Genomic DNA, 9,599 nt, shown 5'->3' with positions numbered 1-9,599 from the left:
AACAAAGAATAAACAGATGCATGCAGAACTGTTTTCCATAGTCTAAAAGTACTGACATTTCCACCTCTATATATTTACAAAACAAAAATATCATTAATAAAAGGAAATGTAGTACTAGAAACAAATGCAGATGTTCATACATATGAAGGATATAAAGTCCAGCTGAGAAGTATACAATACTGACTGAGAGTTGCTGAAAAAGGTCCTCGGCACTCGGGTGTCAAACTCATAAAGTCCCCTCTAAAGAGTTTGCAGGCCAATGTGAGCAAAAAGACATTCCAAAAACTTTTAAAGGATTATTTAATGGAAAATGAATTTAGTAGTGTAGAAGAATATATGTATCAGTGAATGAAAAATGTTACTGTTACTCTTATAGAGGTACTGTAACTAATTGAACATATTATGATATGTAAGTAACTTGAGAAAATGAATACTGAGAGACAAATGTAAATATGATTATAATGGAGTATTAAATAATTTTCAGGACCTAAAAAATGGGTGAAAAATGTATGTGGCATTATTATAGGTATTGCCACTTTGATGTATTAAATTGTAATAAATAGGTAAAATATTGCAAGAAAATAGGTTTAGGATGACTTGTCCTATATTGCAAGTACACACTTAATACAAAATTTAACCAAATGGGACCAAGTAAAACTCAATCAGTATCAAGAATAAACGACATTATGTAACACACTTCTGTGTGAGTGTCAACTAATATTCCCCAGGGAGCAGGATATTTAAATATAAGGAATGTGCACGTGGTATGGAAATTAATCACCACTGCTAATGTACGTCAATTAATTTACACCTGTGAGGGGGAAATTTAAATTTTAGGAATATGTTCAATGCAATTTTCCACAAATATTGCCTCTAAAACCTGCCATCCTGGACAGTTGCCCAGTTTGCCTCCCTGTGCACCTGCCTCACCCAATATGGCCCAGTGCAAAGATATTATAAGTGGCTGTTTTTTGAAAAATCAGTTGCCTTAATTGAAAAGTTTACAATAGGGATTCAGATAAATTATGTTACTGACAGTAATAATTTCTTCTTAAAAAGATCTACCTTAAAAACACCAGCAACCACCAGTTCTCTGGTTTTTACTTTTAAATAGTACAATAGAGCTTCAGGATGATTTACTAACAGATTAAAATTACCTGTAGGTGCAGAGCACACACTACCATAAAGGATTTATGATGCAATTCTACTTCTGTCCCACATCCTTCCATCAACTGCTCAAAGAAAAAAAATATTAAAGTCTATATTCTTAAGTTTATGACTGTTTATAATGATGGTGCAAGTCCTCTTTTCTCCATTCCTGCTAACCTAAATTCTATGAACCTTAACATACATGTAGCAATGGCATCATAATGTTCAGAGAGGTAGACTACATCAACTGGGTTTGATCAACTTCATTCATCAGTTCAAATAAGTAGTTGATTAATTTTACTTCTTAGTTCGAAAATATTCCGATGCAGTTGATAAGGATAGCTGGAATTCAACTGACTGAGATCTTACGGGATGGAGATAAAATTTCTGGTATTTTCCAAAATTTTTTAACTAATAGCTGTTTGTACTGATGTAGTATACTGGAATTATACCGTTCAGGTCCATTCTCAAACTGAATGTCTGTTTCCATCCTAAACTTCTCTTAAAACTCTTGTTTCTTTCTATCTCTGCACTCTAAAAAAGGTGCTGCTCCAACACCTGGAAAACTGATATTTCTACCACTCATGACATGGCTTTCACCCTTAGGTTTGCTTGTGTGGATCACATTATTTGCAGACCTCTTGTTTGGATCGAGTCTTATCTTCAGTACAGATATCAGAAGGCTTCACTGGTAGACTGGGTAACAGGCAAAAACTCAGAACAACATTTGGCGTCACACAAGAATTGGTACTGGCACCACTCTTACTGGTTGTAGGTTGTGTTCCAGAACTGAACAGGAAAGAGACAGAAGTGATGACACTTTCTGCAGGACCTGACCATCATTTTGCAGGACAATGCTCAAGCACGTACAGTGCAAGCTGTTACTGATTTGTTTGACTTACTTATTTGTTTGACTGAAGTGGCTGCTAAGTGCTATACCATCTACTGCCCTCATGAGTTCAACGCGATTTCTAAACTGAAGGAAACACTTCACGGCGTTCGCTTCAGAACTGCTACGAATTTGCCGGGCAACAGAATGCGCCACTCGAACTGTCAACACAACTGGCACTGCTAAGAGTATCCTAAGACTTCCACATCACTGGCCACAGGTCATACACAATGCTGGTGACTTCTTTGAAAGTCAGTAAAACTTTGAAACATGTATCTATTTTGTACAAGCTGTAAATAAATAGTTGCCACTATTTAAGTTCCAACCTTCATATATAAACTTCTGCACCTTTTCAGTGCAGTAATGTGTTCACTGTAAATAAGTATTGTAGTAGTACTATTATATGTTTATTACGTTACAAATAAGAAAATCTTTTTGTTTATTATTTTAAATTCAGTGCATTAATGCGATCTTAGTAAATGAGTGTTGTAAAATGATCCTTTCATATAGCGTTCATTAAAAAAAGATGATGATTATTCCACTTGGGACCTGTGGAAGGTACATTAGCTTATTTGTTTTATTTCTAAATATTTGTCAAGTCTTATTGTTTTTCTGACATGTGCTACATCCTGGAGGACCTCCTCACTACGGATCAATTGGAATGAAACTAAATCTAATCTAAATTTACATAAATGATCTTCCAATAACATTAAAAGCTGTTCCAAAAACTGTAATATTTGCTGATGACATTAGGGTGTTAATGAGGGGTTCAAACCCAAAATTAGCAAACTCAGCTCAGTTGTATCTGAAGAGATTAATTACAGGGTGTGCAGATGCCTCTAAGCAGTAATCCTTCCTGCACTCCATATCTGAACAGAACAGGAAGAAGCTCTAGTATCATGTATAATATGAAGTACCATCTGCCACGCGCTTCACAGTGGTTTGCAGTCAAAACTCCTCTGGAAATATGTAGATATTACTTTTAAAGTGTCGCCTTACAGTTAAGAATAACTGTCATGCTTTCTGCAGCATCTGAATTCAGTCCAGGAGAATATCTAATTTACAATGGAAGAGAATGACAGCTGTCTGCCATTTCTGGATGTCTTGGTCAGTCATAAAGTGGATGGATCCTTGGGGGCATCCCATGTACCATAAGCCCACATGTTCAGACCTGTATTTGAAAGTTTCTAGCTGCCACCACCTGTTAATATTAAAAACAATGGGCATCCTTTGAACAATGGTAGCATCTGATAGAGAGAGACTTGCAAAGGAATGAGACACCTACAATCTGTGTTCAAAGATAATAGTGGAGACACATCAGATCAGCACAGTTTTGAGGAGGAAGAAACATGACCACCCACATGTGCAAAAAGTGAAGGAACAGTTGAAGTCCAAGGCATTCCTCCATGTGTCAGCAAAATTTTGTTGAAATTAAACAGCATCCTAATGAAATATTATGTCAATCTTTCAGCCATGTACAAACACTTGTGCTCTGCTAAGATGGGAAAAGGATTATCCAGGGATCCAGAGGGATGGAATCTACAGAATATCCTTTCAGTGTGGCAAAGCTTACATTAATCAGACAACACGCACCACACATTAAATGTGCATTGACAATGATTGCCACACTCATCTTTCATCATTAGCCATAGCCAAACACTGTATTTCCACAGGACATTCTACGGATTATTCTGTCACCAAAGTCCTGGCTTTGTGATATCCTTGTGAGATTAAGTTACTAAAGAATCAGTGAAAACATGTTGTTCAGAAGATCTTATTAATCGTAATGGTGGATTTCAAATGGATAACATGTGGGACCCAGTGATTTCTTTAATATCTACAATGAGGAAATATTTTGTGACTTATGACACATCTAGTGACAATTAATTTTATTAATTTGACATCTGAATTTTAACTCTGCAAGCCCGCACCCCAACAGAAAGTGCACGTGCAGTATTGTGCACATGCGCCTGTGCACTATAGATGGAGCAATATTTGAAGAGATGAGCAAAATTTGACAGAGGTAACTCATGTAGGGGCTGTCTTTGCACTTGCACCTCTGCACCCATTTTTGGAATAAAATTAGTGATGTGAACCTGTAATATCCAGCTCAAAACATTTACTTTAAGGTAGGTGAATGGCTGTTCGCCGAAATACTGTAGCAAGAAGTTAACGTCATCCAGCTGCAATCCCGAAACTTCATGAAATAGTTTAAGCCTTAATCACAACAAGATTCATATTACACAATTTCAGATATGCAAAACTGATGTGTTGCCACAAGAACTAGAAGATAATGTACATGCAGTAAATGACTTGCCCTGTGCAAACTCCCTTTTGGTCTGGTTGGATGACACATAAAAATGGAATTGACACATTTATACACTAAAAAAAAGCTCAGTTCAATATGTTTGTTCTTAAAAGCCTCTCTCTTGTTGTCGTGGAATTACCTTCTATGACAACGCACCTAAAGTACAATACATGCAACATAAGTTGGCATATCCTGGGAGTAAAGGAATCAGTGGAAGTCTGATGACTTAGAGCTGGTATGGAATATTTTTGCCCACTGCCAACTTTAGCTACTAAACAATGCAAACATGCCATAACATTGTAGTAGGCACTGTAAATGTGGTGTGAACTTCAATGTACTGCCTGCCCTGTGAGAAAGAGGTGTGACTTGATTGCTCAACACCTCTCCTCCACCTACAATAATCAATAAGCTAGGAGGCAATCATGTGCATATGCTCTGAGCAAATTCTGCCAAAGGTCAAAGTTACATTGTGTGTACAGTAAATTAAGAGATTATTCAGATTATTCAGTAGAAGTGCGTACCCAGAATATTTTACAAAGTAGATAACTTTACATCTTGCAGAAGTTTGTTTAAGGATCATTAATTTCTCACACTCATTTACCAATATTTTTAGTCTTTAATGTTTCCTATTACTCAACCAAAAAAAAAAAAAAAAAAAAAAAAAAAAAAAAAAAAAAAAAAAAAAAAAAAAAAGAGAGTTTCAACTGCACTGATATCTACACTGTGATAATAAAATACACAGAAACAATTCCCTGTACACTTTGCCTCCTCATCTAGGGTTCACAGTGGAGTTACAAACTCTGTTTGATAGGTATTGAGCAAGCCCCCGTATAGCTATAAACAGGAAATCGGAAATCCCAATCATTTCTTTAGAAAATTAAAATGCCTTATTCACCTATTTGAAAATCCATGGCAAAAATGGCTGAGCTATATAGCTGCTTTATCTGCATTTATTTGGAAATTCCTACAAAGTAAACGGCATAGTGGTCCAATTAGATGGCACATTATTCAGGTTCAGTGTGATATCACTGTTTACTATGGATATGCTTAATAAGGTTTTGGCATAGATGAATTAGACTTTTCCTACTGATACTGCACAGCTGTTTAAATACTGTCTCATGACCATATACTTTAAATGAAACAACCAATTTTAGAGAAAGACACATGATGTAATCATGGGAAGTCCCTTGAGCCTGGAGATACCAAATTTCTTGAAGGAAAAAACTGAGAGGCAGGCAGCTACATGGACAAAATGTTTGTGTTGTGGAGTCATGGCAAAGGATAACTAATTTTTACTCTGAACTCAATAAGATTAATCTGAAAAGTCAGTTCACTATGTAGTGAGGTAAGGTGGTGGTGATAAACTTATGTAATAAACATGTGCTCTGAACTATTATATTTTAGCGAAGTGTAAGTGGTTACCTTAAGACAGCTTGGACCATGCATCAAGATTATAATTACATGAGCCCAGATAATGAATTTCAAAGTCACTAATGAAAGCTAATGTTAATCTGGTAAACATGTAACATTGTCATAATTTTGCAACTTGCTAGTTGTGTATTATGGACTAAAAGTTCTGTTCAGGAAGTCAATAAAGTTCTCTCAAAAAAACCTCTTTGAGAATTTGTCATATATATTCTTTGTTTAAAGTAAACTTTGTTCTATTCTTTTGTTGCCACAAATGTAGAACTTTTCCAAGTACCAATGATCACTTCACTGTATCATTTCATCGACACTAATGCAGAAATTATCTTCATTTCAAGAATCCATATAGAAAGACAATTAATCCTGAGTGGAAGGCAGAGAACTGTAAAAAAACAGGTATTGTCTTTCTTCCTTTGCTGCACAGTTTCTTCCTTTCACTTTGAGCACTGCCTTGACCTCTCTTTCTCTGTTTTGGGGTATTTTTCCTTTCCATTTTGCAATATTGTGTATTATTTATCTGTGATGATTACTTCAGTAATGCCTTAGTGTTGCAAACAAACCACACGGCTACTACAACTGTCGGCAATTCACATAAGTGCAAGTCAAGGCACTAAAAGAGAGTTGCCACATGACTCATTATTTGAACACCGATGTTGGTGTTAGACGTGAGTGCCACCTTGTGGCAGTTGTAAACATTGTTTCCTGTGCTTCTAGATCTTGTGTCATAATATACGTTACTGACATTGGTGTTAAATGGGAATTTCACAAACATCTCAAATTTTCCAGAATGAGATTTTCACTCTGCAGCGGAGTGTGCGCTGATATGAAACTTCCTGGCAGATTAAAACTGTGTGCCCGACCGAGACTCGAACTCGGGACCTTTGCCTTTCGCGGGCAAGTGCTCTACCAACTGAGCTACCGAAGCACGACTCACGCCCGGTCTCACAGCTTTACTTCTGCCAGTATCTCGTCTCCCACCTTCCAAACTTTACAGAAGCTCTCCTGCGAACCTTGCAGAACTAGCACTCTTGAAAGAAAGTATATAGCAGAGACATGGCTTAGCCACAGCCTGGGGGATGTTTCCAGAATGAGATGGTAGAGCACTTGCCCGCGAAAGGCAAAGGTCCCGAGTTCGAGTCTCGGTCGGGCACACAGTTTTAATCTGCCAGGAAGTTTCATCTCAAATTTTCATTTTTTGGCTCTTGATCCATTACTTACATGCCACAATTAGTTTGAACCCATTGAAGTAACAACTAAATGTTAATTCAGGTAACATTCTTAGAGTGATTCAGTAGGGAAGTGATCACCTCTTCATGTCCACCGCTTTATTTCAAAAGACAATAGCATGATAAAAAGTTGTATCAAGTTGTGGCGCCGATGAGGTCGACACCAGCATCGATCTGAGTATTGTCTTTGAACTAATCTAGGCATTACCTTTTAGCAGTTCCGCCATGTCAGTTCTTTGTGAGCCTTGCTTGTGTTTAGGTGAATAAATGAACTACTGCAAAATGGGAGTGTTGTTTGGTGTAACCGACCTGAACGACCCTATCACTAGGGACCCCGAGTTGTAACGTCCTCCGTTTTCGCCGTTTTACTGTGTCCGCGACCTCTGTGTCAGTTATTTTCGCGTTTATTACAATGACACAGCATTCGAACAATGACTACAGCCCAGCGCATAATGCTGGAGTTTGTGATCGACATGCATCATGTTGCGGGCGATGTACACCCGCCAGGATTGCAACACAATGCCTCTCACACGACGATTACGCCGATTTTGCCGGACGTTGAGCCTGCAACAATAAGTGAGGTTAGGAGTGTGCATGACTCCGGCAATCAAACGCCTTTGTTCCCACCACATGTGCCCTCCCTCATAGACTGTGCAGTTACCTCTTACAGATCTCTGTGCAGTGCAGGACCAATGCCGATTTCTGCAAATGCTTCATTGGACAACCTACCACCACCAGAGCAACGATTTGCCATGCTGCAATCCATGCAGTACCACGCGGATACCTGCCACGTGACTGGAACTGCTTCGTTCACAGGTCAACCTCCTCAGCATTCAACCATGCCCATGCCTGCCTCGGTTCAGCATCAGCACATGCCTTCCTACTTCGATACCTCGGCCTGCAACAGGAACAATAACTTGTTATCTGTGCCTGACCTCCACCTCCGTCCCGCTGCTATGTCTCTGTGTTTTGTGTCATGACATTCACCTTATCCACACACTGGTTTGAGTGGAGTGACTATGAACAGTGAACATTCACACATTCCGTCCCACGTTCGACGTCATTTCCGCGGACTAACAGGCGTTCTCAAACTTTGAACGTTTTCTCACCTGTCGCCCCCGCACCAGCTCCAGTCGAGCTTCCGCTACCGTTCTCGGCACATCTCGGCGCCTCATCCGCATCGTTCTTCCAAGACGCGTCAATCTGGACACACCCGCAACGTGTTGAGCTTCCACAACCGCAATCGACACATTACGGTGTCTCACCCGCGTCGGCCTTCCACGTCGCACTCAACCACAACATGTCACCTTCACGCTGCCATTCGAACAGCTGTCGTTGCCTCATCCGCTGGAGGCACACTCTCCTGGAATACTACAGCAACAGCAGCTCGATTCAGACTGTACCCCGACGAACTCAACTCAACCTGTCCTTCCGAACATTCTACAGAGCAACAACCTGGTTCAAAATTGTGGACGAAGTGTTCGACCATTACAAACTCGACGAGTCAACCAGGTTTCTGTGCCTCATCACCCACCTGCACGACCAGGAGGACTTGTCTGCTGACCTGGTAGATGCCCCGGACTCATCTACCTGGTACACTCTAGCCAAAAAGACAGTTCTACGTCAGCTTGCATGCTCAACTGAGGCAGCAATATGGCAAGCGCTCCACGTCGAGCAAGTAGGCAACAACAAACCTTCCCAGCTCTGGAGATGGCTACGTGCCCTGGTCAGCGCCAATCTATTCCTCTGACACAGCTCTCCTCGCCATCTGGTCAAATAAACTATCTCCTCACATGCGCTTTGCTCTGGCTCAAAGATCTCCTGAACCTGTCGAGCAAAGAATGACAATTGATGACAAGCTACATGATGCATCACTGCTCTATTTCGCCAGCCACTGCCTACCTGACAAGTCTCAGGTTCAGGCTCATCGCCCTAAGGCCAGATGCGGCCGAGGCCGTACTGTGCAGACCGTTCCGCTCACTCTGGGAAGCAGTAAACAAGCAACTGGGACGTCACCGGCTCCGCACATGGTCACGGCACCTCCTGCAACCGAACCTGCTGCGGCCACTGAACCTCGGCCACTGCCACTGGTAATGAAATTTCCGCAGGAAATGCAACTGCACTACCCATACTGTTACTTCCACACACGGTTTGGCGAGGCTGCACGGAACTGCAGACCACCCTGCTACTTCCCAAACACCAATCGCAGGTAGGTCCGGGTGCCACCTCCTGTGCACAACATGACAGGCACCCCCCAGTGCTCATTCTGTCTGGGAACGACCGGATAATTGCAGACGACTTTATATTAAAGACATTTTGTTGGGATACCGTTTCCTGGTGGACACAGGCGCCGATGTTTCACTTCTCCCTACGTCCTTAGCATCGTCCAACATTTGCTCTTATCATACTTCACTGCAGGCCACGAATTCAACTAAACTACAACGCTCAGGTTCAACTTCCCACGCCGTCTCACTCTCTGCATATTGCAATCCCAAGTGGACTTTTTTAGTGTGCGAAATTCACGAACCTATACTAGGCATTGACTTCTTGCGACACCACAAACTTTCACCAGACCTAGTGCGAAACACTGTGTTTCATCACC

This window comes from Schistocerca nitens, chromosome 1 (genome assembly GCF_023898315.1).
Source record: "Schistocerca nitens isolate TAMUIC-IGC-003100 chromosome 1, iqSchNite1.1, whole genome shotgun sequence".
Taxonomy (NCBI): domain Eukaryota; kingdom Metazoa; phylum Arthropoda; class Insecta; order Orthoptera; family Acrididae; genus Schistocerca; species Schistocerca nitens.
The sequence above is the reverse complement of the archived record's forward strand: the minus strand, read 5'-3'. Positions refer to the sequence as shown.